General features: G+C 42.6%; 1 protein-coding gene across 6 annotated transcripts in view; it reads left to right on the top strand.

Annotated features, from left to right (window-relative positions):
* Positions 1–26,764, top strand: part of SYBU (syntabulin) — a 114,260-nt gene that overhangs the window by 73,982 nt on the left and 13,514 nt on the right. The window contains exon 1 of one of the 6 annotated variants that reach the window (XM_035011777.1): positions 17,747–18,035. The exons of 4 other annotated variants lie outside the window; for them this stretch is intronic. The gene's annotated coding sequence lies outside the window, so the exon portion shown is untranslated. Of the gene's footprint in view, positions 1–17,746; positions 18,036–18,469; positions 19,201–26,764 lie in introns of those variants that run through there. One more of the 6 variants, XM_035011778.1, reaches the window with a different exon arrangement.

Raw genomic sequence — 26,764 nt, 5'->3', positions numbered from 1 at the left:
ATAAATTAGCTGATATAGCCCATATGTAGATTATGCTGGCTGTTGCTGATAACAAAATCAATGAACCTCAATGTAACTTCAATAAAGTCCACAGAATTGAACACATAAGACTGTTTCGGGGCAGATCAATAAACTCTGAGGATATGAACATCAGAGGAATGTTAAGGTCTTCAGTATTCTCCACTTAATCATACACTAGTCCTTTCCTACTTGTCAAGATGTTTATTGTGCTACCCTGCATATCATGAATAGTTTCCTAAGCAGAGATCATTAGACTTTGTCAATTTAAACAAGAGCTTTTGTGTTTAAACTGAAATGGGTCTCTGAAACTTTCTTTCCCCCTGAGAGAAAGAATGTTCACCGAGGATATTGCAGAGAATATTTTGTGGTGGACTATTGTACAATCTATCACTTCTCCCCAACAGACACCAGACCAGTAAAATAAAGCTTAAATGTGATGAGTGGACTGAAGGGTTTACCTTTAAGGCAGGGTTACATATTTACTCCGTGCCTTTCTCCCATCTGTGCTTTTCATGGTGCACCCAATCAATGTAATGGTGCCAAATGGTCCATTAATGGTTTTTCCCTAAGAATTAGTGAATTATAATCCTCTTCTTCCCACAGGTGACTGCCATCCAAATTCTGGGTCTGGTAGGATTTATTGCATGTACAGTGTTCTAGCCACTGGTTTGGGGGCCTGCCAAATGCTTACTAAGTGCTCTAACGTATTGAGAACGAAGCATTACTGGTCTCCCATAAACGGCAGACGTTCCAGCAGACCACACACCCACCATGAAACATATTTATCGACTGCCAACATAAGAGAAATAAACCTAGAAACTTATTTTATACATAAACTTGGAAAGCAAGAGTTATAAATCATGCAGACATATGCTTCAGATTGGACCTTTTTTTTTTGTACTAATTGAGGTGGGTTTATCGAAGAGACTGTCTGCATGCAATGGGCATAATTAAGGGGATCCAACAAGGCATGGTGAAATGCTTGGCCCTGGCAACAGCTTGGAGCCATTCCCATATCCTGAAGGGCCGAGGGGAGGGTAGAGTTGCCCAGAACACAGAGGGAGAAAATTCCGAGGCCGTGTACGAAGCAGCTGTGCGCTTGGTAGACGAATGAAGCCCCGGACAGGAAAAGAGCCAGAGTGGTAAATACCCTGACCTCTCTGTCTTCTTTGCTGGTATAATTTGTTGGGTGGCCTTTTGGTTTACAGCAGGGTTATTGACAAAAAGTTATGTGTTGAACCACATAGTGTGTTCGTTTGGGTAATTCACTGCATTAACATTCTCTACCCCCTAAGCTTGTATCTGATAGCAGCCAAGGATGCAGGTCATGGTTAACTGAGGTAACGCTTCAGGAACACGGCTGCAGTGGGCTTACACTTGGAGATGCACAGACTAGAATGTTTATGGCATTGTGGAAAGGTGATGTCCGTGCCCTAGTCTAAGTAAAGGAAAGGAAGGAAACCCTCACTTTATCACATATAAGAGGTTTCTGTTAAACCTAGGTTTGAATCCTGGCTGTACCTTGACTAGCTTGCTTTCTTGCTTTCTTTCTTTCATTCATTCATTCATTCATTCAACTAACAGTTATTAAGCATTTACTCTATGCTGACGCCGTTGTTCTAGGCATTAAGGATAGAGGGAAGAAACAGACAAGATACCTGTTCTTATGGAGTCTGCTTTTAACATGGGGAGAGAGCTGATACACAAGCAGACAAACAAGATGAGTTTAGATAATGAAAAGCAAAGCAAGATAATGCTATATAGACAGTGACTGGGGATGAGGCAAGGGAGTGTCTGGGGCGATGACATTTGAGCTGAGAACTTAGCATATTCCTTCATGTTTAGGGAGGGTTGTAAGGGGTGGGTAGGGCAGTGAGCTGGGAAGGTAAAGAGCAGTAGCAGATGAGGTCTGTATTGTTAGAGTACTGGAAAGCCTTTGGAGGGTTTTTAAGAAGAGAGACATAATTTAAGGTAAATATTCGAGATCCTTCTGGCTACTCTGTGGAGCTTGGATTATCAGGAAGCAGGTACACTGCATTTAGATGGCCAACCTAAGAAGGAGGCAGCGGAGACAGAGAAAAGTATAGGGATACAGTGTATATGACCGAATATAATGTCCCCCCATTTCCCTAATGATAATAAAAAAGTTTTGTTTCATTTGCTAGCTTGAGTAAATCTTTGGCGATATGGATGAAATAGTATCTGATGGGTTTTTTAGTTTGTTATCTTAGTTAAATGTACTTATTTATACTATATTGTTAATTTAGAGACATTGATTTGTTTTTTTAAGAATCATTTATTTGAGATAGAGAGCTTGGGAGTGGTGGGAGGAGGGGCAGAGGGAGAGGGAGAGGAGAGAATCCCAAGCAGACTCCCCACTGAGTGCAGAGCCCAATGGGGGGCTCTGTCTCACGACCCCGAGTTCAGGACCTGAGCTGAAATCAAGAGTCGGACGTTTAACCAACTGAGCCACCCAGGCGCCCCTACAAACATTGATTTTTTTATTCATGGTTAATACAAAAATTTTTTATTCAGTTGTTCTCACCCATAGAGCTACTTTTCAACTCATCTGACTTTTCTAGAGCACATCATTTTCACTTGCATCCAATTTGTTTGATATGAAGCAATTTTGAATCCATGCCTGGTGCTCTCATTGGACATTTTCTTAAGCCTACAAGTATTGTGAGGGTATCAGTTAAGTTACTGTAAAAAAAAAAAAAGACTCTAAAATACAGAGGTTAAAACCAGACAGAAGTTTGTCTCCTGCTAAACAAAACCTAGGTATTTGGGTGATCCCGGCTGGTAGGCAGCTATGACAGGTCGGCTGTCATCCACCAGGCAGTGGGAAGGGGGAAAGGGACCAAGGGGCACTCAGTCATTTTAAGGTCAGGACACGAAGTCGTTTGCAATTATATCCCAGGACATTTAGTCAAATAGGCACCTGTTACGGCGGAAGAAGGGGAGAATGAAGGTAGACATTGGAGGATAACCTGCAGGTTGTCAAAACATCCACTGTACAGCATGGGGACAGCTGATTTTTCTATTTTCCTGTGGATCTGTATAAATATCCTTCACTATCCGAAGCTACTTGGTTCTTGAGTTCAGTTAGCAAGGGATACAGGTTGTTGTGACCGGTACAATTTATCCATCAAGTATATTGCTATATCAAGTGTTCTTTTAAAGGCTGGAAGAGTCCAAGGAGTTACAAAATCTGTTTTTTTTCATTTCTTGGCCTCCTTCATTTTAAACAATCCCATCAGTTGACCTCCAAAGACAACCCAAACTAGCACAGATTGAGGTCAATTCTGACTGATGTGTCTTTTTCACATGGCACTTTTTGTTCCAAGAAGGTAATTATGAGCAAGAGCTCTGTAATAAGAGGCTTTGGAAAGACTCTAATATATGGGGTTTCTTCTTTTCTGAGAGGTAATTGTGGGAGGAGGGTTACATCACCTTATATTTAGACACTGAATAGGGTGGACCAGGCCACCTGCAGAGCTGTGGGGGAAGAGAAGTTAGTGGGCAGAAGAGTTTCTTTTGCAACATAAGAAAATATCTTTTCTTTTTCTTTGTAATATGGAGGAATAATTAATACTTAGCTTTTGCAGGTTACTGTGAGAATCATAAAATGTGGGGTAGATAGCAGAGCATATGCATACTGCGCACAATAGGAGGCCAACGTGCACATCATGTATCTTTGCAAAAATCATTGTTAGTACTGTGTTTGTAGTGATGGTGTTTGCCTGGTAGACAGTACGTGTTCAATAAATGATCCCTGGCATCATTGCTATTAAATAAGAAGTGGGGAAATTTTACCAGTAGCACAGCTTCAGAGATAAACATGTACATCATGTATCTTTGCAAAAACCAGTGTCAGTATTTGGCAGGAAGCTGCATTTGTAGTGATGGTGTTTGCATGGTATACAGTATGTGCTCCATAAATGATCACTGGCATCATTGCTATTAAATAAGAAATGGGGGAAAGTTGACATATAGCACGTATTAAGGCATTTGAATGTCCACTCACCATCTCCTCTGCATTGGTCTGGTTTTATCACAGATGCCTCTTTTGTAAGAAGCCCTCTATATAATGGAGGGCTTTGGTGGAAGCTTAATGAATGTGTTTACTCTAAGCAAACCCATTTGGAAGGACTGTGCTGAGGGTTGTCCCAGAGAGTCCTTCGATTCCCTTTTCTCCCTTCAGAACAACAGATCTCTCCTCTTCTTCTCTCTCGGGCAGCACTGTGAAGTGCCTTGCATATTTAAATAGCTGGAATTCATGGACTACACCAAGCATTTTTTTTTTTTCCAGAGCTTCACATGCTTGCCATTAAATTTAGGAATGTGTGGGGTTTTGCTGTAATTTCTTCCTTGCCCATTGGGATATTACCATTGTAGAAAGCCTAAGCGTTTCGCTCCAACATTGTCAGAGGATTAGCCCTGACTGTTGTGTAGGCATTTCCTTCTATTTGACAGTTTGGTATTTCTTTAAATGCTTTGTGTCCATTCATGAGGGCGATGGTTTCATTTGAAATGCTGCAGTCACTCAGGGAGAAGCTCCTCGGCTCTTCCCTGATAGGCCAGGCATCCCTCTGCCTCCTGTTGCTATGGTGCCCAGCAGAGTAACTTCCTTGCCCTGCACATGGAGGAGGTTCTGTCTCCATGGATACCCCACTCTGAGACTGTACTCCGTGGAGAGATGAGCTGCTCACACTGTATTTCTGCACAAGACATACCCCAGCCTGTGGCGGGAGGCTGTTTGCAGAGGAGTGTTTGCCATGAAAGTCTACGGAGCTAACCTTCTAAGTAAGTAGCATTAGTCACAGTAAGTAAATAATTCTATCGAATCACAGAGGGTATGCTCTTTGTGTATGGATGCGGGTGTAAAGTTAGTTGTGGCAGGCTAAAAATGTAGACTGAAAACACATTTTCAACTCTGCCTCTCAGATATTCCGAATGCAAAGTCTATAACTAAACTTTGTAAACACACACACACATCTATTGTTTTAAATACCCCTTGTCACCTGTGAGTCTGTGCAATTTAAAGCCAAAACGAGAAAAATTGACCGTGGACTTTTACATTTTAGAATGCTCATCTAACTCTGAGCGTTGCGTGCTGCGTTTGTAAATGCAAAGCCTGGCCTTTACTCAGTCCTGTGCTATGGGAATAGATGAGCGCAACCACAATTAATGCTAATTGGCACTGTGCAGAGTTGCAATGGGCCTCTGTGTAGGCCGAGACGCGATGTATTTATCATCAAGAGAGAGCTTGCTCATGTGCTCATGTCTGCCGGTTCATGGAAATTATTCAGAGCACATCTCTGACCAGTTTTAATTTACTTTTCTCACGTGGCATCGAGTAGAAATTCTGAAACTCTTCATGTTCATGGAATTGGGATGTGGAAGAGTGTTCTTTTTTTTTTATTAACTGATTTGATCTAACACTTCCTCTTTACTCTACATTCCAAGAACATACGGGTTGGGTTTGCAATGTTGTAAAACATATGAGTCATCTTAAAGCGATTTTCATCTGGTGGGCAAATGATTAATGCCTGTGGTGTTGAAATTAATTAGTGGAAACAAAGAAAGACTATACATATGGAAAGCCTAACTGTAGTTCAATAGCTTTGAAATTGTGTGAAATTTAGATTTTTAGACTATTCACAGTCGATAGCATCAGGCATCTCTAAACAAAAAGCACAACACGTGTTATGTGGAATAAGAGAGATTCAGTTTCATTCACATATAAGAGTGAGCACAGAATATCATGCTAGATTGTAAGTTTCTCTTATTTTTCTATACTTATGACTGACCATTCAGCAAAGGACAACTGTTAGTCATGCCTCAATTTTAACTGCCCAAAATGGTGAAAAGGTACCACCCTTTTAGAATGTGAAATGGACTGTGTGACTAGTCTGCATCTGACTTCGTCATTGCCTCAATATTTTATAAATATAATTTCCAACTTTCAAAGGAACAACAGACAAATAAGGGGGCATGATGAACTCTGTTGTGATCATGGTTTTGGAGACATGGAAACAATGTTGATGACACTTTTCCCAGTGTTTTTCAGCCAACTGGTAGCGTAAGGCCCCATTTCCCCATCTCGATATGTCTGCGATAAATTCTCCTGCCCATCTCTGCAAACCAGCATAATGTAGGATTTTTTTCAACCTCAAAATGGGTGAATCCCCTCTCTAAAACTGTTTTCTCATCTGTAGAGTGGAATAATAATGGTACCTACGACATAAGGCTGTTTTGAAAATTCAGCGATGTAATCAATGGCACATGGCAAACAATCAATACTAGCTGTTGTATTACAGTTCCTGGGAGCATCATCGGCACCATTTTTGTGATGCTCTGTAGTTAAGGAAGGCTACAGCTCAGAGCCTGCACAGTTCTTCAGTTAGGTTCCATTCAGCCTATCAAATTTTCTATCAAATATTTACTACTAAGAACCTAACTATGTGCTTGGTATTCTGATGGGAATTATGGCATTCAGCATACATAATGATGTGCCTAACAAAATGTGAGATGTATGTAATAGTTTTCTCTTTTCCAATGCATGCCTTTCTTTTTTTTGTTAAATGGTTACACATACATATAATCAAATGTTTACCCATTCATTTTGCTGCCACTAATGGATATGGTGGCATTCCACAATGGATATGGTAGATAAAAGGGATTAAGCCGTAGCATAAGTAGTTAATATTTATAATAAATTAAAAATGTGATGACAGTTAAAAATCTAGGTTCAAAGTTTAAGCTCACTTCCTTTCCTGAAAGGATTTCCGTTCAGAGTGCAGCAAATGACATACTTTGAAAAGAGACCAGTTTCATTAAGTTGAAAGTTTGGGGAGTGATGGGAGAGGAAATGATTGATTAATCTGTATAAAAATAGGCCCCATGCTGGGATTTTTCCTTTTGCACTAATCCTGTGTGACATCTGAGCCAAAAAAAAAAAAAAAAATATATATATATATATATATAAAGCCCTATGCGCAGAGCCTGCTGGTGCTGATTTTAAAAACACATGAGGAGTTGACCTAAATTACATTTTGCAACTTTATTTTTATTTTTATGTCATTTTCATTTTCCATTTCTTCTTTCTGGCATATCCTCTCTTTCCATCTGTTTGCCCTGGAAAGAACGTGGCGTGTGGAACAAGGACTATACCAATTCACTTGAATGGAAAAAAGGGGAAGACATTTTTACGATGTGATTTAAAATGAGCTCTCTGAAGTCTGGGAACTTGGGAATCAACGTATGTCCAAATAGATAGCTAAATATATTATGCTAAACACAATTTCATATGCAGTATCACTCAGATAACGTTGCTAGAATAAGCCTTTTGTTGTAATGCTTCAAGGCAAACAGTAAATCCATAGCAACATCCCCGCCAACATGGTGACCTTTTATCTGTCCCGTGCTGGTCTGTGACAAAAACAATGCCCCACTTTCTTTTCCATTGTTATCGGTCATATAGTCCCATGCTCTGTGATGCACAGTTTGTTGAGTGTTCGGGAGGTACTTGGTGCTGCAGGCATGAGTCGTGGGTCCCATCCTTTTGTTGACCTCTGAGGAGCATTTTGAGCTCCCGGTTCTGTTTGCTGAGTCCTTTTTCAGCAGAGGGAGTTGGTGGTGGTTTCAGAGAGCGGGATGCTTCCTTGGCTGGTGGGGCAGCAACACTGTTCAGGGAAACTGGATCTTCCTGAGTGTTTGGCTTCTTGTACTCACCCCTGTGGCTGAGATAGGCAGGCTCTGCAAGCCCCTGCCAGCAAGATCTGATTTCTGCTGGGACTGTGGGCGGGCTTGACTGTTCTTGAGAGATGAAGGCTGTGCCTGAACCTGATACAGCCCTGACATCCAATGCTTTCCCCCTCAGTTAAGGGAAGAAGGGAAGGATCCAGGCCACAGGCTGAGGAGCTCTAGGGCATACGGAGCAGTGGGTTAGGATCTGTAGGTGTCGTACCCTGCCAAGCCTCGCTTACCAGGGATCGTAAAGCAGTTTTGTCTGTATGAAGCTGGGGCATTCTTGAATTTTCCATGGGAGTCTCCAACTTCTCATTTCCACCCTTCCCTTTTCGCTTCAGTCTCAGCCACCACTTAACAGAACTGAACCAGTAATGCCACTCATTTGTTTTTTCAACAAGTAGTTATTGATAAGCCAGGAAGTGAGCCAGGTACTGGGATGTAACAGTAAACATGGTGCCCCCTGTAACAAGTGTAACATGTTCCCGGGGGAAGTGCAGGGTCCCATGAGTGCGCAGAGGAGGACTGTGGAACCCAGACTTTGGGAGTCTGGAAGGCATGGGGTTGGGGGGCAGGAAACTGTACTGACACTTACAAAGGGTTAAACCAAGCTCTTAAATGCAAAGACACTTTGGTATCTGAATTTCACATGCCATTGCTGTTAATTTAAATACTATATACTCCCTTAGAGTTTTTAAATTTCTATTGTTATGGTTATGTTATGTTGTACTTAATAATTATTTTTTAGATGGCTCTTTCTTCTGCTGGGGTGTGAGCCTTTCTAGAACATGGACGATGTTTTCTTTCTTTCCTTATTATTTTATTATCTTTTATTTAAATTCATTTTAGCTGCTTCCCTATTTCTTTTCAATATTATGTATACAATGTGATGCATACAAGAATATATTACACACATGTAAGCCGTTCACTATAATAATAATAAGGCAAATATTTGTGATCCACCTTCCACTTTTATAATTACCACCCCCAAAGCTGCCTGGGTGATCTCCCACATCCCATTCTCTGCCTCCCCCAGAGGTGACCGCTATATTGAAATGGGTTTTGTCATTTCCTTGCACTTTAAAAACAATCTTCCTTACCATCTTAAGTATGTGTCCCTAAAAATATGTTGGAGACACAAGGGTAAAGTTTAAAAGTCCTGGAGCCATGTTTTCTTTGCTTTTATGGTCTCCATAATTAGCACAGTGCCTAGAACTTAGTCCTCCCTAGATGTTTGTGAATGAATGGATATGCCCCAGAGCCCAGAGGATATTCCTGTGGTGCTATAGGTCAGGGAGATACCGGAATTCAACTTTCGTGAGCTTGTTCCTTTTGAGCCTTGTTAGTTTTACCTCTTTGGGGTGCTTATAGATGCAGACTACAGAAATTGATTACATACTAATTTAATTGTTTGGGGATGTTTTCAGACTACCATTTCCTACTTATCATACACTCCGTTTTACCACCAAGCAGTTATTCTCCAGTGGTTCCAAAGAGAGTGGCCTCAGTATTTTTGTTAACGGTCTGCTTTGCTTTTCCATTCCATTTTGGTTTTTCAAAGAACATTGTGGGGTGAGGAGGAAAGGGATGGAGAGAAGAGAGAACACTAAGTACACTTGAATTTAAAAGTTAACTTGTGGAGGGCTGGGGGTGGGGCAGAATAGCAGGGCAAGCAAAGTGTTGGCCTGGGAATGTCTGTTCCGTGCCAGATGTCACATTGAGTTGAGATCCTGGGGAAGGTTCCATTAAACAAGTCCATGGAAATTCAGAACATAATTTGTGTGCAGAGCATAATCTAATTGTGAGTGCGCTTCATTCTTTTTAAGTACTAAAAAAACACACAAGAATCAGTACAGAACTTTCTCAGGGGGACGTTCAAAAGCATTTTGTTCAGAGGCTTGAAAGTGCAGATCATTTTTAACTGATAAACAATGGTGCGAGGTGAAATGCTGGAGCTTGTGGCTGGAAGCTGAGCTGGTTTGCAGAATGCCTTGTCTCTCTCCCCAACCTGCACCCAGCTCTGAAAGGTCACAGTGGGAGCACTGCCTCCCAAGATGAAGTCCCCTCCGCAGGGCAGGTTCTCGGCTCAGCAGGGGCCTTGGACAGCCCTCTCTGGGCGAAGCGTGGGAGCTACCCACCTGCTCTGCACCTGCTCTCCTCCAAGTCAGTCTCCTGATCCAGAATTCCCTCTGTTGTGCTGCCAGGCTTCCTCCTGGAAACATTTCCATGTGACATTATTACTCCCTCTGCCCGAGTCTCACTGTAGTTCCTTGAACACATGTCTGAATTAAAACAAACCCCCCATTTGCTTCTGTTTCACCACTGTGCAGATGCCAGGAATGGCCAGAATTTACCCAGTTTATTTGTTCTATTTTACTGACATGCGTGCTTGCAAATAAAATGTATTTGCATTAAAGATTGATTGCACAGTGCTAGATTAAAATCTAGCATTGGTCTTGGAGCATCTCAATCCATTCTGATTAGATTCTTTAATTTTTCACATAGTCCTCAGGCAATATGAGAGACTTCTTTTTCCCTTTCATTTGACTGAGATAATTCCTATTTGATTTGTTTTTCCACTCTGTGCAGAAAACATACATATCTTCATTCACTTGTTCTCTTATGTCAGTAATACTGCAGTCAAGCACGGAACACAAGGTGAAAGTGCTTGTTAACATTTCATTTACTTTCTATTTTTCCTCTTTTAAATTCTTCTATATTCACCTGGAGTTTTAAATGATTTTGACCCAGTGCAGTTAATTTTCTGGACCTCAGAACTAGGTTTGGAACTAGAAAGTGTCTCCGCCGCCCGGGCTCTCTCCCCACTCACTGTATGACCCACCTCCTACCTATAATAGTCACCTGCTCTACCACAATAGCCACATAAAACATCGCTGTGTTCATATCAACACCCCATTCCAAACTCCTCATGCCTCCCTCTTGCCTTCAGAGTAAGTGCCCTTGGCAGAGTGTTCACATTCTTCTGCCCTCCAGGTACAATTCACCTTTGTGGCTGCTTTATCTCATCTGATCACTGTACTCCTGCCGAACAAGGGGTTCAGTATATTCTGAATATTCCTTGTGTTTTCCTCCCTCCGTGTTTCAGTTCACACCATCCCTTTCACCTGAGGTCTGCTCCTTCTGCAGCTCCTTCTTCATATTCTGCCCAGAGTGGCCTCTCGTCCATGACATATCCCCTCCCCGCTTCCCCTCGGCCTCGCTGGGAGTATGTCTTCTTCCTCTGTGTTCCCTCTGGACCCCTCTGTCTGTTTTGCACTCATCGTGTCCTCTCACATCCTAGTTGTTTGTTTGTGGAGCTCATCACCTCCTGAAAGGATCTTTGAGCAGTGGACTTCTCCTTCTCCAGGCCCTCCTCCCCAGCACCACCCCCAGGGCCTTAGCAGGTGCAAGGTTTATCGCATATTCAAAATGGACTAAATTGAATGTTATCATCTTGGTTTCCCGTTCTTAGATCTTTGGGAATTCAAGCAGAGAGGGTGACAAAGAAAGCAGACTCTGGAGTCAGACAAGCCAGCTCTGCTGTTCGCTAGCTCACGGCTTGGGGCAAATCTCATCACGCTCAGGACAGTTTCCTTGTCGACACCCTGTGTTTTTGAGAGGAAGAATTCAACGAAATAGCAGACATAGAGTTTTTAACACATGCTGCTTTTGGCAAATAGTCGCTCGTAACGTTAGTATCCAACTCTGTCCTTTGTTGTATTAGTTATCCCTTCAAGGCCCGTGGAATCCGTAGTCTGCCGTCAGCGCCATACCTTTCATGTTTTCATTCATGTCATTAATAAAGCATGTTAAGTAGGTTAAGGACAAGGACGGAGTCAGGTGACACATTACTGGAGATTTCCCTCGAGGTTGACAGGCAATCCATTAGTCAACATCCTCTGGGTGCTGGACTGTGCCATCATCCAGTGTGCATGTCAGCCTTGTTCGTAAGACTCTGAGTGTTTGACGACATGCCTACCGAATTCCACATCTGTGATTCATGTGGCAGCCTGCAATCCTAACTCTGTCAGGAAAGGAAGAGAGAACTATTTTTCGTACCTGGTTCTTCGTGAACTCTTGCTGGCTCCTACTTGCCCCTACGGTTTTACTGCAGATCAACACCAAACTTGGCAGTTTGTGATTTTCAGAATTTATCTTTTTCTCTGCTTTGAATCACGTGTATACTTTTTGTCCATCTCCAACCTGCTACTTCTCTTCCTTTGCAATTTCTCAAAAATTAGTGAGGTTATTTCCACAGTCAAATCTACAAGTTTTTTCAGTACCTTTTTTCTCCTCGTTCAGTAAATGCTCTTCTGAGCCTACATACATGTCAGGCACTGTGCTTGGCCTTGAGGAGACAGGGATGAATAAGACAAAGGTCTTTCCAGGCTGCATGATTTTTGCATACCAAGTTTTGGGCCGAAAACTTGGGTTTTAAGAGATTTGGGCATGTGGGATGGAGATAGGATTGGAGGGAATATTTTGCCTACTTGTAAATAATACTAGTCCCATCAATCCAACTGAAGGGAGAGAAAGAGGAAGGTAACTCAGAGAGCCTTTCCAGGAACCATTGCTGAATGACAAGAGTGGAGGACCTTTAATAGTGTGAATTCTGTCAAGGCTACTGCACCTACTGTGTGCTAAAGGCTGTATTAGACACTGGGATACAAGGATGAACAAGCCCTCAAGAAGATGACGCCGTGCTGGGAAATAGCAAGCAGGCATCGCACTGCAATGTGATGAATGCTTCTTAAATTCTGGGTAGGGTGAGGAGCATAAAGGAGGGGCACCTAATTCTCTTCCCGAAGCAATTAAAGGTCAAGGCTGGAGACCTGAAAAACAGGTACTAGTTAGCCAGGCCCAGAGGGACAGGAGAACAATCCAGGTAGAGGGAGTCTGCAGAGTGTTGGGCTGCCTTCAGGAAATGGTGGTGTTTGCACCGGGGCGGGGGGGATGCAGTGGCAGCTGAAGAGATTCTGAAGGGCTTGTAAATCATGCCGGGGAGTTTGGACTTGATCTTAAGGACGTGGGGTGCCATTAGAGGGTTTCAACAGGGAAGTCACCTAATGAGATTTATGCTCTGGAGCATTGTGGAAGATGGAGTGCTCAGGGCCATGCCGAGCAGCTGGGACACGGTGTGGGGCTGTTTCAGTTAATTCCGGGCGAGAAATGCTGATGGCCTGGTGTGGAGCCTTCCGGACGGGAAGAAGGAGACAGAGCGCGGAGTTACTAAACAGCTCTGAGCAGATGGCTTGCAGTTTATAGTTAAATATCAAAAACAAGAGCCATTTATGATCGTGCTTTTCATACTTTAGTGTGTGTAAAAGATCACCTGCGGACAGTTTGAAAAACCTGTTTTTCAGGTCTCCAGCCTTGACCTGACATCATTATGGAAATGATGTGAAGAAATTTCAGCCCGCAAGTGTATTTCCAGTAAATAGCCTAGGTGCCGCGGTTGCAGGTGTCCTCAGACCACACCACGAAAAACCCCTTCCTGTTAGATGTTTTCAAATGGCAATACTTCTTTTAAGTGCATTCACATTATGTTCACTTTTCATTTAAGAATGAAGATTCAGTCCTGTTATCTCTGTTGAAATACACGAATGGCTCCACCCCAAGGGTTAATGTGCTGGAAAAAAAAAAAAAAAAGAGCAGTCTCCTTGCTAGTGTGGTCTGTGTTCACTAATTGTTTGCTCTCTGTAAGGGATGCAGAGCAGAGCAGAATGGTGATAATCTTGTTAAAACCTCTGCTGCAGATTGCTTGTAAATGAATTTTCAAAGGTTTCAGCATGCCCTTTGCAAGAGTAAGCAAGCAAGCATTTATGGAGAAAACCATAGTTCCCCCAATTCTTGAAGTTCCTTGCAGGTGTGCATTCTTAGTGTTTAAGGCATATTTTGATGCATTTATTATTGTGATATTTCTCAAGCCAGTATGCCTGGTTTCAAATCCCAGCTGCACCGTTTATGAGCTGTGTGACCACAAGCAAGTTACCTGTGCTTTCCTTCTCTCATCTGTAAAATGAGAATAAAACTGTACCTGTCTCATGGGCTTGCTGTGAGAATTAAATAAGAATGCATGTAGGGCACCTGGGTGGCTCAGTCGGTTAAGCGGCTGCCTTCGGCTCAGGTCATGATCCTGGAGTCCCAGGATCGAGTCCCGCATCGGGCTCCCTGCTCGGCGGGGAGTCTGCTTCTCCCTCTGACCCTCACCCCTCTCATGTGCTCTCTCATTCTCTCTCTCAAATAAATAAATAAAATCTTAAAAAAAAAAAAAAAAAGAATGCATGTAAACTACTTTGCACAGCATGTGAACTTAGTAGGCCATTTCTGACCATTTCTGACAGGAGCCCAGTAGTCTATAAAAACCTTATGTCACCTGTATTAGAAGTTAGTCATGTAATAAACACTTTGTCTTCTTATTTGTCATGGTACTTTAAAAACCAACACATCTATAGTGCCCATATGCAAGAATTCTTAGAGCAGCATAAGTGTTTAGCAGTACATACCAAACACATGGATAAGTAGGCCAATCACAACAATGACGAGTATTTCTTGTGCACTTAGTCTTTCCCAGTCGGTCCTTTAATTCTCACAGCGATCCCATCAGCGAGGCTTGCTCAATCCCTTCTTGGAGTGAGGAACTCAGGTGCAGAGAGATTAAGGGATTGCCTGCAGTCATGTTGTCATTAAAGAAAAAGATCCGCTATTTGAACTCAGAAGCTGCCAATGCCAGACCCTGTTCTTACCCACCGCTCGGAGATATGGTATTGTCAGTTATGTGAAGCATGGTTAGGAACATTCATTTGTATGCCAAGTAAATTAAGAAATTGACTCATCTTGAATGTGAAATGTGTGGAAGTGATTCCCGAAATGTGTACGGTGGTATTGTACAGCTCTGTTTTAAGTCACAGTCAAGCCCGGTGCTCTGTTTCTCCGAAGTAGCCATGCAGGTATTATGCTGGGTACTCTGGGAGGGATCTCGGTCGGGGGGGCTCTTAGAGCAGTGCTTCTCCAACCTGAGTGTACAGATACCTCAAGGGCTTGTTAAAAACCCAGATTACTGGGCTCCACCCCTGCCTCAGAGTTGCTGACTCAATGGGTCTGGGGTGTGGTCTGAGAATCTGCATTCCTAACAAGGTCCCAGGTGACGCCGATGCTGCTGATTTGGGACCACACTTTGAGAATCACCATGTTAGAGGAATGAGATGATTGGTGAATTTGGGAGCAGAGGGTGGTTTAAAATCTACCCCTATAATTGCCTGACCTGCTTCACAGACCTAGTTACTAACTTCACAAAGACACTTGGAAGTGCCAAATCTTCAGCTCTACCATGGAGATACTTAGATGAAAATCAAAAGATAGAAATCTTTACTTTAGCCTTAACATTTCCGAAGCAGGGCGGTGGCTTTCTGATTTAGAAACTCCTACACAGTCTCTTCCCCTTCTCCAAAACAGTGGGGTCTTTTAAAAAACCCAGTATTTCCCTTACCTATGGCTCAAACCCAGCATTTGGCTTTAGAACTAGGTACTTGACCAAGTTCTGGGCTGCGTCAAGGAAGCCCCTTGTGTCCATTACTCCCCACCCTGGAGCAAGAATTTTCTCCCTAGTGAGGTTATATTCATAAAATATGGGCCAGCTTCCCATGTTCATGGGCTGGTCTCATTGTTGAGGCTAAGGGGCAAGGTCATGGAGTAACTTAAGCAAAACCCAAAATATCAGAATGACCCAAGAATGAAGGATCACCTTAGGCATGTTGGATCCTAAAACTGGGATAGGATAAAGCAGAGATTCTCTTTTGATTCTCCATGACAATGAGAGGGAAAGGTATGGAAAGACAAATGATCCGTAGAGCATTTCTTTTTGTCTGTGGAATATATTACCTAAAAGTGGATTTACTCCTTTGCTTTTTTCCCCTAAGGAGACTTGTGCCTCTGGAAATACAAATAGTTGCTTATCAGAATGGAAACTCTGGCTCGATGAGTAACTGGAATAAACCCAGTTCATTTTCCATCATCAGGAGAATGAAGAAATAAATTATGCATTAAGTCATACAAGGGAATATTATATAGCAGTCAAATGAATGCACTTCAGATACGTGGAGAATCTTAGCAAAATGATTTTGAATGTAAATCATCCCAAAAGATTATAGATATCATGGTAGCCTGCTTATTAAAAAATGAAAGACAAAACAGAAAACAAAAAAGAATCTACTTTTTAGGAATACTTATAGATGTGAACATTCTTCATAAAAATGAAAGCAAGGAAATGGTAAACAGAATAGAATGAGGAGGTAGATATTAGTGTCGACGTTTTCGTTTTTGTAATGGGTAGTGGTTTCTTCATTTACTCTATGCTTAAATGTAAGGAAATAAACAAAAGCATAAGTACAATAAATAAATCCAAAATAAACATGACTACTGGCTCATACAAACCAGTCAGTTAAGAACTAAAATAAAGGTAGTCTTGCATGGACCAACGATGAGAGTGTGTCAAGAACCAAGGAATTTGATTAATCCAATTCAGTGCACCTGTGACTCATAGATTTTCTGCAGAGAAAATAATGAAAAGTGACTCTCTGGGCCCCTGCTTGGTTCCCACACAGCAGTGTGACCTGAAGTCTTTGCCACTTTCTCCCAGCTCTCATCTCCATTGGTCCAGTTGGTTCTTTATACACGAAGATCACTGAGGGAGGGTATCAGTAGGCCGCTGAAGATCGCAGCAGAGTCACTTCAGAAGAAACCATGGCTGTGGTATCCCTGGGGTAGGAAAAACGTGTGGTTCCTCTTCTCTGATCTCCACCTCTCTGAGGAAGGGAACATGTTGACATGTTTTCTCAGAGAAGCTAAGGTAGGAATTTTAGAAAATAAAAAAGGTTGTGTCCAGTATGAGAAACTTGTTGCTAGACACAAACTTTGGGGCCCGTGGCTTAGAGGGATGTTCGACTAAGGGAGCCTAGGTGGCGCAGTCGGGCAAGTGTTGGATCTTGATTTCTGCTCAGGTCGTGATCTCAGGTCATGAGATCGAGTCCCAAGTCAGGCTCCACACTCAGCGGGGAGTCTGCATGAGACTCTATCTCCCTCTTCCTCTGCCCCTCCCCCTATGCTCACGTTCTCTCTCTCTCTCAAATAAAAAAATAAAAAAGAAAAGGAAGTGTGATTAACTGGCCCCTGAGCTGCCTTCATTGCCTCATTCCCTGCTGTCACTTCTCCCTTCAGGGCTGCTCCCTTCACCCTGGACGCCTGTCTCCACTGCTCCTCGTCTACAGGCTTGAATAGTCATGGGTAGTTTTGAAAGCTAGCTAGTTCTGTGAGCCTCTTCCATGGAATCTTAATCCTTCCAACAGGAAATAATATTTCCCTTTGTTGATGTCTTTTAGAACCCAAGTTTTGTACGCCCCCCTCCCAAGGCATTTGCCCCTTTCTCATGGCAGGATCAGTATCTCAACTGGACATCTGCTAGGGGTGCAAGGAGCTTCGGGGCATTCAAATAGGAACAGATGAAATCTTGCCCTTGTGGAACTTGTCTCCCACTGTGTATGTGGCCCACAGCCTCTATGAGAAGGTCCGGTATGAGAAGCTCTCTATGATGTAGTGTGCTTCATTCAGGCTTTCCTGTGAAATAGGAGAGTTCAGTCAACATAGCCCAGAGCTGAGGATTTACTCGTTAATTTATAATCTCAAGGGAGGAGGAAGAACCCTTACCACCCTCTGTCAGAACCATCTTCTATTTTCATGCTAGTTCTGTTGCTCACATCCCAGATGACAGCCTCTCCCTCGCTCCTCGTTCCTGCTCCAAGTCCTTTTCCCTGATTTTGGCCGCACATGTGTTGGGACCCAGAAGTGGTTCAGAGAGGGTGGTCATAAGAAGAAAAATAAAAATAAAGGCAGTATTTTAAAGTGTTAACTGAGTGCCAGGCACTACTTTTTCATATATTAACTTATATAATCTTTTCAACAACTCTATGGGATAGATACCATTATCTTTTCCCTTTTTTAGAAGAAAGCGAGGCACAGAGAGGTTATGTGCCTTTGCCAAGGTCACACAGCTGTAACTGAGGCTACTAAACATATCACCTCATAAAAAGCAAAGAGAAACAACTTCACAGAGATTGAAAATGTAAGAGAGAAACGGAGAGGGGATACATCATCCATGAACCAAGGGGAAAGGACATCAAGATATTAGAAGTGGAGCGTGGCTGAGTGCTGACAAGGTCCAGTGATGTAACTCCCTGGCAGATTGTTCCAGTACAGGAAAGGGGAAGGTCAGTGCTGCTGAGAAGGTCAAGGGAGCGGGTCCGAGTGCGAGACGCTGCTTCAGTGTAGATGTGGATTGTGGCACCCCAGTCGCCACAGCCCCGGGTGGGGGAGCCTGGGGGTGGAGAACACACACCGTGTGGTGTGCACTGGAGGCTGGCACACAGGGTGGGGAGGACGAGGGGGGCAGCCAAGGCTGTTAGGTCTTCGAGTCAATTAGGAAAATGGTGCTTCTGACCGAAGTGAGGTTAAAAAAAAACAAAACAAAACAAGGGGCCCCCGGGTGGCTCAGTCGGTTAAGCGTCCGACTCTTGATCTCAGGGTCCGGGGATCAAGCGCCCCGTTGGGTTCTGCGCTCAGCCTGGAGTCTGCTTGAGATTCTCTCCCTCTGCCCCTCCCACCGTTGAACTCTCTCCCTCTCTCTGTCTCTCTCAAATAAATAAACAAAATCTTAAAAAAATAAAACGAAAAACCATGCTGTTTTAGAGTATTGTTGCAGGTCTCTGCAGCAAGTAGTAGATTATGTCATCTCTTCCTAGCAAGTGGATGTTTTTGTTCCATTCGTGGTCTGGAACTGCCTGCAGACAACACCACTTCACTGGGAGTGGAAGATGAGGTGACTTCAAAAAAGACTCATCCTTTCCTTTTCTCTTATCCTCTGTGACTTAAAGTCACAGACCTCAGGGCTAGCCCTGCTCTGACGTTTTAGTGTTGGCGGCTTGTCAGTCCCCATTTCTCTCTCCCACCACTTCATCACCTCCTTCCTCCCCTGTTAACTCCCACACAGTGACACCCCTGCTCTGATCCCACCCCGCCACCTCGAGGGCTGCTTTTCCCTGATTTAGGTTTTCCTGCCAGAAGCAGAGGGCAGGCACTTCATTTTGGTAAACACAGGATAAACACTTCTCCTTAAATAGAAATGGCAGGCTCTCCAGCTAGATTTTTTAAAGGGGCAGAAAGTCAATTCAGTTCAGTGAACTTGACAAGAAATTAAAGATAAGGAATATGTAAGAGTCTGGAAAATTCTTCAGGGAGGATTTGCTTTTGTTATTACCAGGCTCCCAAAACAATCAATTAGGATGAAATTCACGGCCACGATGGATGTAACCCTCCCCAGACCTGTTCAGTGGGAGGCAACGGGAGACGGTTGTCCCTGAGCCCACCTGCCAAAGGGTGGGTGCTCGATGCTGATTCCGCGTGGGGGATGGTGCATGCCTATGTGGTTTGTTTGGTGCCGTTCAGCATGTCAGCCATGGAGATACATCGACCACACTGAAAGCAGCAAGTTAGGGCTGATGGGATAACTTAGATGGGGAGTGTGCTAGATTGTGAGGTGATTCTTTCCGCTGAATGGTATTTGACACCCCGGGCTTCAAACTGGTCAGGCCCCCCCTCTTTATTTTTTTTTTAATATTTTTTAAGATTTAATTTATTTAAGAGGGAGAGCACAAGCTGGGGAGAAGGGCAGAGGGAGAGGGAGAAGGAGACTCCCTGCTGAGCAGAGAGCCCGACGTGGGGCTCCATCCCAGAACGTCAGGATCATGATCTGAGCCGAAGGCAGACGCTTAACCAGCTGAGCCACCCCGACGCCCCAGTCCCTCCTCTTTAAAACGGGATTATGAGGACTTCAAACCATGGACCAAATGCTAAGTATCCCACTAGCTTTACAAACAACATGTGTGCCCGAGTTTGGCGGGACCTGGGCCAGTTTTCAAACAACGTGTGTCTTCTCTATGTCCCTGTCTTCTCTATGTCCCTGTCTCCCCTTCCAATGCTTTGAAGATGGATTTAGCCCAGGAAGGGAGAGCTGTGAGGGGGCAAGCCACTCTGAAAGTTAGACTCTTCTCTTCTGAGTGCTTGGTCCTTGACAAAGGTGATGGCTGGTCCACCTCAACTTGTGCTCACTCACCTTCAACTTCCCGTTGACAAAAGTCCTTGCAATCTGACTGGACCTGGAGAAAGATTCCATGCGCTCTTTATCTTTGGCGCTCTCCTCCTTAGTGTGGTCTGTGACCACAGGCCGCATAGTCATCTGTGGTAATTATTGAAAATGCAGATTCCTGGATTACCCCCACACCTTCTGAACTGGAATTTTTGTGAGCGTTACCCAGAAATCTGCACTAGTACTTAACTTTCCTGATGATCTTTAGGCACAGTAAGGCTTAGGAATCATTGCGTTGTTAATAATAATTATAAAATGAGTATTTATGAGCCGGTCAAGCACTTCCCAAGCATTTCACTTTTCATTTATTTCAACTTCACAACAACCCTCCAAGATAGGAACTGCTATCCACCTAGAGCGGGGCCTGACACATAACACATGGCAGATGCTCAATAAATTTTTGTTAAACAAATTAATCATTTAAAAATATATATATACACACACACATAACATATATACATGTACATACATATATACATAAATAAGAAAACTAAGGCTTAGCGAGGTTAAAATCACCTGGACAAGAACACATAGCTGCTGAGAGATGAAGCCAGAGTTTATAGTGCCTTCTTTAGGTAGAGCTTGTTGGTGTGTGACTTTGCAGGCTGGCGTCTCCTTCTGGTGATGCTGGGTAGTGCGTGGCAACAGTGATAGAAGATCCCAGAGGCACCTGATTGGCCTTGGGTTGAATTGACAGATCTCTTGTCTAGCGTTCTCTTCTTGGCCATCTCTGGTAAATTAACAGGGACACGTATTTATTTATTACTGCTCAAAAGAACAGGCCCAGGGAAGTTGGGTGGTCATTCACAAAACCAAACAGCACCCGTTGTCTTTCCTGTACTCTACTCAGGTTGGCCAATGCATAGTCTTAATTTTCCCTGGGGGTGATGCAAAGGGAGACTAGATGTATCCTGGGTTCCTGTCAGATACATTCACTTCCCCCTGCTTTCTTGAAGTTTCTTTATGCCTGCTTTATCATTTCTTTCATCTACTTTCTTGGTCGGCAGGTGTATTCCCTGTATTTCTACCAAGACAGGTAGTTGAGCCAGCCCAAGATAAAGGAGTGAACAGATGGAGATATCTTTGACCCTCTCAGTCCTCTTGGGCCTCCTCTCCCATGTTCCTTCCCTTCCTGTCTCAGACCTTCAAAGCTACCTGGCTCAGGGGAGTGTCCTTTGGTAAGAAGAGATTTTTGGAGGAGGCCGTGGAGAGTTTGTTTTAGGACCACAGATTTTTTTTAGACATAGTCTGTTGTACACACACACACACACACACACACAGAGTAAAAAATAGAAACATACTCTCCACTGACAAATGGCTGAAGGAAAACTCTTTTGTAAAGAGTGTTTGTAAAAATGTTTGACTTAGGATTGACTTGACGTAGGATAAGGCATTTTGTATTGTGGGGCTTTTTAAGGGAAGGATGTTTAAAAGCTCTCCTCTGGCCTTCAAGCCACTGTACCAGCAGTTCTAACTAGAAATTATAACAGCTAACATAGACTGAGTGCTTGCGATGTGCCAAGCACTGTTCTAACTTCTTTGCATGCTTCATCTAATTCCTGCCATCCCTTAACAATACTTACTATTAATATCTTCATCTCCATTTCACAGATATGGAAACTAAGGCAGAGGGAGGGTAAATAATTTGCCTAAGCCTTTACAGAGTTAGTAGAAGAGGCATGATTCAAACCCAAGTGATTGGACTCCAAAGCCCTCTTAATACTACATTAAATGATGTGATTGCTTTTACTATAAAATGCTTTTTCTTTAAAAAATTTAGATCTTTTTCAAAGAAAAAAATCAATTGTCCATAATTTTAGTGTATCCTATTACTTTTTAATAAGAAGAGTAATATGCACATGGTTAGAAAAGCCAAATGGCTCAGAAAGATATAAAATGAAGATGAGAGTCTCTTTAGATCCCCACTGTCCCATTCCCAAGGGAAACTACTATTAACAGATCTTTTTTTATCTCTCAATAAAAAGTGTCCTATGCATGGAGCCAGTTATATATTATTTAAAGATTTATTTATGAAGAAGCCGACATGCCACACCCCACTATTCTGCATCTTGTTTTTCTTTTTTTTTTTAAAGATTTTATTTATTTATTTGAGAGAGAGAATGAGATAGAGAGAGAGAGCATGAGAGGGGGGAGGGTCAGAGAGAGAAGCAGACTCCCTGCTGAGCAGGGAGCCCGACGCAGGACTCGATCCCGGGACTCCAGGATCACGACCCGAGCCAAAGGCAGTCGCCCAACCAACTGAGCCACCCAGGCGCCCCTGCATCTTGTTTTTCTTATCTAGCAACAGGGCTTCGAGATGTTTTCACTCCAGCACGTACAGGTTAATGTCACTCCTTGTCATGATAGGTATTCTCCTAGGTGGACTGTACCACCTGACTTCAGCAGTTGTCGTTGATGGGCATTTAGGTTGTTTGTTCGATGCTCATGTGCAGGAGAAATTTCTCCTCACACTCTTGCTGACTTTTATCAGAGTGTTTTTCTCAAACCTTCAACAGAACTAGTATTCTCAAACTTAGATTTTTAAATTTTTTGCCAATCTGGTAACTGAAAAAATCTCCTTGTTTACATTTACATTTTTAGTGCTATATATGAGATTGAATGGCTATTCATATGTATTGGTCATTTATTTTTCTTTATCTGCCATCTGCCTGTTCATGTCCTTTGCCCATTTTTCTGTTAGGTTTTTTTTTTTTTCTAATTTGTATGAGTTTTTGGTAAATTAAGGAGATTGGCCCTTTGTGTGTCATATGTTATAAATATTTTCTTTCAGTTTATTATTTTCTTTGACTGCTATTTTCCCATAAGCAGTTTTGCCGTTATGTAGTCAGATTTTTCAATACAAAACTATTCTCCAAATACTTTAAATATGAACTTCCTTTTGTTTTTAATTGTGTGTGTGTGTGTGTGTGTGTGTGTGTATATATATATATATATATATATATATATATATGCTCTTAAGCTTATGGTGGTTCTCCATCCATTGAACATCAATCATAATGAAGATAAATCCTTTCTGAAATTACGAAACAAATGAAAATGATATTTACAGTTTTTCAGAAAGACCTCTGTTCTGAAATGCGAGAAAACCTGTGTATATATTTTCCATCAGTTTATTGATCTTTTGATCAAATATTCCTTTTCTAAGATAAATACCTATAGGGGTTTTAGAGAATAGTTTGCAGAAACTAAAACAAAAATCCTGTTTAGTTTGTGAAGCATGTATTGGATTCACTGGCTGGGTGCTCCAGAGCTTCGCAGCTAAGAGTCTGTTCCACCAAATCTACTTTAGAGAAGCTTTTTTTTTTTTTTTTTGGTAAATAGTGTCTTCTGTAATTACATGTGTCCATTGCCCCAGCTGCTCCTTAATAGCTCTGCTTGGCTTCAGTGGAAATGGCTCCTCTCCTCCCTAGAGGCCTTTAAATAAAAGATCTGTGTATCTGTGTGTGTGTGTGTTGGGGGAGGGGGGGAGGATGAAGGGATAGGGAACTATGTTTTTGTTTTTGTTTTTTCCTTTTTTAATTTGCTGCCTCTATTTGAGGTGGGGATGTAGGTGGCCGGCCTGAATTAATTTGATAGCTTTGTGGTGACAAAGAATAAAGGAAAGTTTGGGGTTGCTTCAATCAGTGGTTTAGAATGGCTTAACACAGCTTAGTAGACTTTGTTTTCAGAGGCTTGTCATGTTCTGATGTCTGAGGACTCCATAGTCTCCTGAAAGCAAAAAATAATAATGTCCTAAGAGACCAGATCGCAGGCAGTGTTTCAAAAAAATAAGTCTAGTTATCAGTTTTTGCACATACCCTTGTTCTTTCCAATTTTCCTTCCTTCTCTAATTCCTGGCCTTACGATCACATGCACAGAATGCTTATTACCCTAATGTTATGAAAAAGTCATGCCTCTCCAGAGAATCCAGCAGTACTACAAACAAAAGCCACCAGAGCTTCTGGAGGCCAGGGATCAGAGCTCACTGGCTGGAGAATGCCTTTTGCTGTAGGACGTGTAGTCACCAAGACATGGGCATCATGAGGTAAAGGTCAGCAAGTTCATCCACCCCTTTCAGTCCTGGAATCCTGCTCCACCAACTCCAGCAGCTAATCGGAGACAGTATCGATGAGGATAACTTAGGCATTTAAAACTCCCTTCAGCTGTTCAAACACAAGTCTACAACGGCCAAATATCGTGTCCTGTGCTCTTTCCGAATATTCTCGGTGACATCAGAGATTTGCATTCGGGTATCTACACACAGCACACAGAGGCAAACACGTTCTTTAGCACAAAAACTGTTTTAGGCTAATGCCATCCGAAAATATGTATGATGCAATATATATTAAATTTCTTGAAATTGAGCATATCCTTTGGCTTAAACAGTCTTTGAGGCATTTATTCTAAAGAATAGCAGACAAGGGGGCACGTGGGTGGCTCAGTCGTTAAGCGTCTGCCTTCGGCTCAGGTCATGATCTCAGGGGCCTGGGATCGAGCCCTGCATCGAGCCCTGCGTTGGGCTCCCGTCAGCGGGGAGTCTTCTTGGCCTTGGTACAAGTCTTGCCTCCACTTCTTGATAGTTGTATCACCTTGTGCATGTCACTCAACTTCTCTGCCTCATCTGTAACAGGGACTGATAATTGTCCCAACCTCACAGGGTCTGTACTATCGTAAGAAATAAATGAGTTAATATGTAAATATGCTTAGGATGTTTTCTGGCACATGCTGTTTGTTACTAATAATAGAAAAATTGAACATAGCCTATATACTCATTGATTTAATAAAACACAACGTAGGGGCACCTGGGTGGCTCAGTCGGTTAAGCATCCAACTCTTGGTTTCCTCTCAGGTCATGATCTCAGGGTTGTGAGATCCAGCTCTGCTTCATACTCCACACTCAGTGCAGAGTCTGCTTGAGTTTCTCTCTCCCTCTCCCTCTGCCCCTCCCCTTGCTCTCTCTCTCTCTCAAATAAATAAATCTTAAAAATATATATGTCTAAAAAAACCCCAAATGTACTATATTTTTGAAGATATTCACATATTAAAAGAAAAGCAATTAAGTTACATAGTAATGTATTAACTAGGAATGCTGAGTAATTATATACCAAAAGGTTAACTTTAGTTATTTTTTGGTTATGAAATAATAGACTACATTTTGTCCTACGGATCACTGCTATTTTCTAAATTTTCTACAAAGGAAATGTGTAATAACAGTCTTTTTAACCCCTGCAGAAGAAGAGTAATGGCTAACATTTATTGAGACCTTACAAGGGATCAAGTACTTTATGTTTGTCTGTGTGTGTGTATGCATGTGTTTGTACACACACACACACACACACGTTCCTTGCTTACAATAACGTTAAGAGGCAGAATCCATGATTATCATCTCCATGTAACAGATTTAGAAACAGAAGTGCAGAAAGGTGAAGTAACTTGCCTAAAGGCCCCCCCCATCTAGTGAGTGGTAGTGGTGGGATTTGAACCCGTGCTGTCTGATGCAGGGCCTGTGTTTTTAGGTTTTTAGGTTAGGTACTGTCTTTGTATGATTTGAATAATACCGATGAGCATTGAGCTACAGCCCCCACAGCAATAACCCAGTTGCACACACGGTTTAAAGGTGATGAATAGAGAGTGCCTCTTCGTCCTTGAGTCTTTGTTGCCAGCTGATGAACGGGGGGCTTTCAGACCTCCAGTCTTCCTCTTAGTTATCATGCTTAGTAAATGGTAAGAGTATGGGCGCCTGGGTGGCTCAGTTGGTTAAGCGACTGCCTTCGGCTCAGGTCATGATCCTGGAGTCCCGGGATCGAGTCCCACATCGGGCTCCCTGCTTGGCGGGAAGCCTGCTTCTCCCTCTCACCCTCCTCCGTCTCATGCTCTCTGTCTCTCATTCTCTCTGTCTCAAATAAATAAATAAAATCTTTAAAAAAAAAATGGTAAGAGTATGTATATCAGATGATGTAGTACAATTGACATTTCTGTGTATCCCCTAAAAAGAGTGTATTGACTTTACCTTGCATTAACCAAACTGGAAATATATTTTAAAACATAGCAAAGTGAGGGGGGCCTGGGTGGCTCAGTCGTTAAGCGTCTGCCTTTGGCTCAGGTCATGATCCCAGGGTCCTGGGATCGAGCCCCGCATTGGGCTCCCTGCTCCGCGGGAAGCCTGCTTCTCCCTCTCCCACTCCCCCTGCTTGTGTTCCCTCTCTCGCTGTGTCTCTCTCTCAAATAAAGAAATAAAATCTTAAAAAAATAAAAAATAAAAAATAAATAAAACATAGCAAAGTGAAATGGCCTAAGTAGCACAGATGTTTTTCTCTCTCCTATGACTCAGTCCTGATTGCCGCTGCTGGGTACCCTGAATGAGTCTCCTAACCTCTTTCAGAAGGTGAGTTGGAGAAGTATAGGAACAAACTTGGGCCCAGCCCATACGTAAGAGTCAATACGTCGAGTTCCAGTAGCAATAAAGTGTAGAGCAAACTTGTCCCTTCAGTTCAGGGTACATAATTAGCACAGATCAAAAGCGTCCTGAGGAAACAATGGATTTTCAGCAGTTGTCTGGTCTGTTTCTGTTCTAGAATTTCTGTTTTTATTCAGGCAGTTAAGTTATAATTGACAGGGTTTTGCGTTTCTTTTAAGGAATGAAAATTGAGTGTTTCAGAGTCATAATCTTACGCTAGAAAATAATATCTCAAACCTGGTGGCTGCAACCACTGCATCTATTTTTTGAAAATTGGCTGCCTTTATCACTTAATAACCAACCTGATAATTTACTAGCAGACGAGGCTGGTGGAATTA

Source organism: Mirounga leonina, unplaced genomic scaffold (assembly GCF_011800145.1).
Source record: "Mirounga leonina isolate KUSES-001 unplaced genomic scaffold, KU_Mleo_1.0 Mir_165, whole genome shotgun sequence".
Taxonomy (NCBI): Eukaryota; Metazoa; Chordata; class Mammalia; order Carnivora; family Phocidae; genus Mirounga; species Mirounga leonina.
This window is presented reverse-complemented; position numbering and strand designations above follow the sequence as displayed.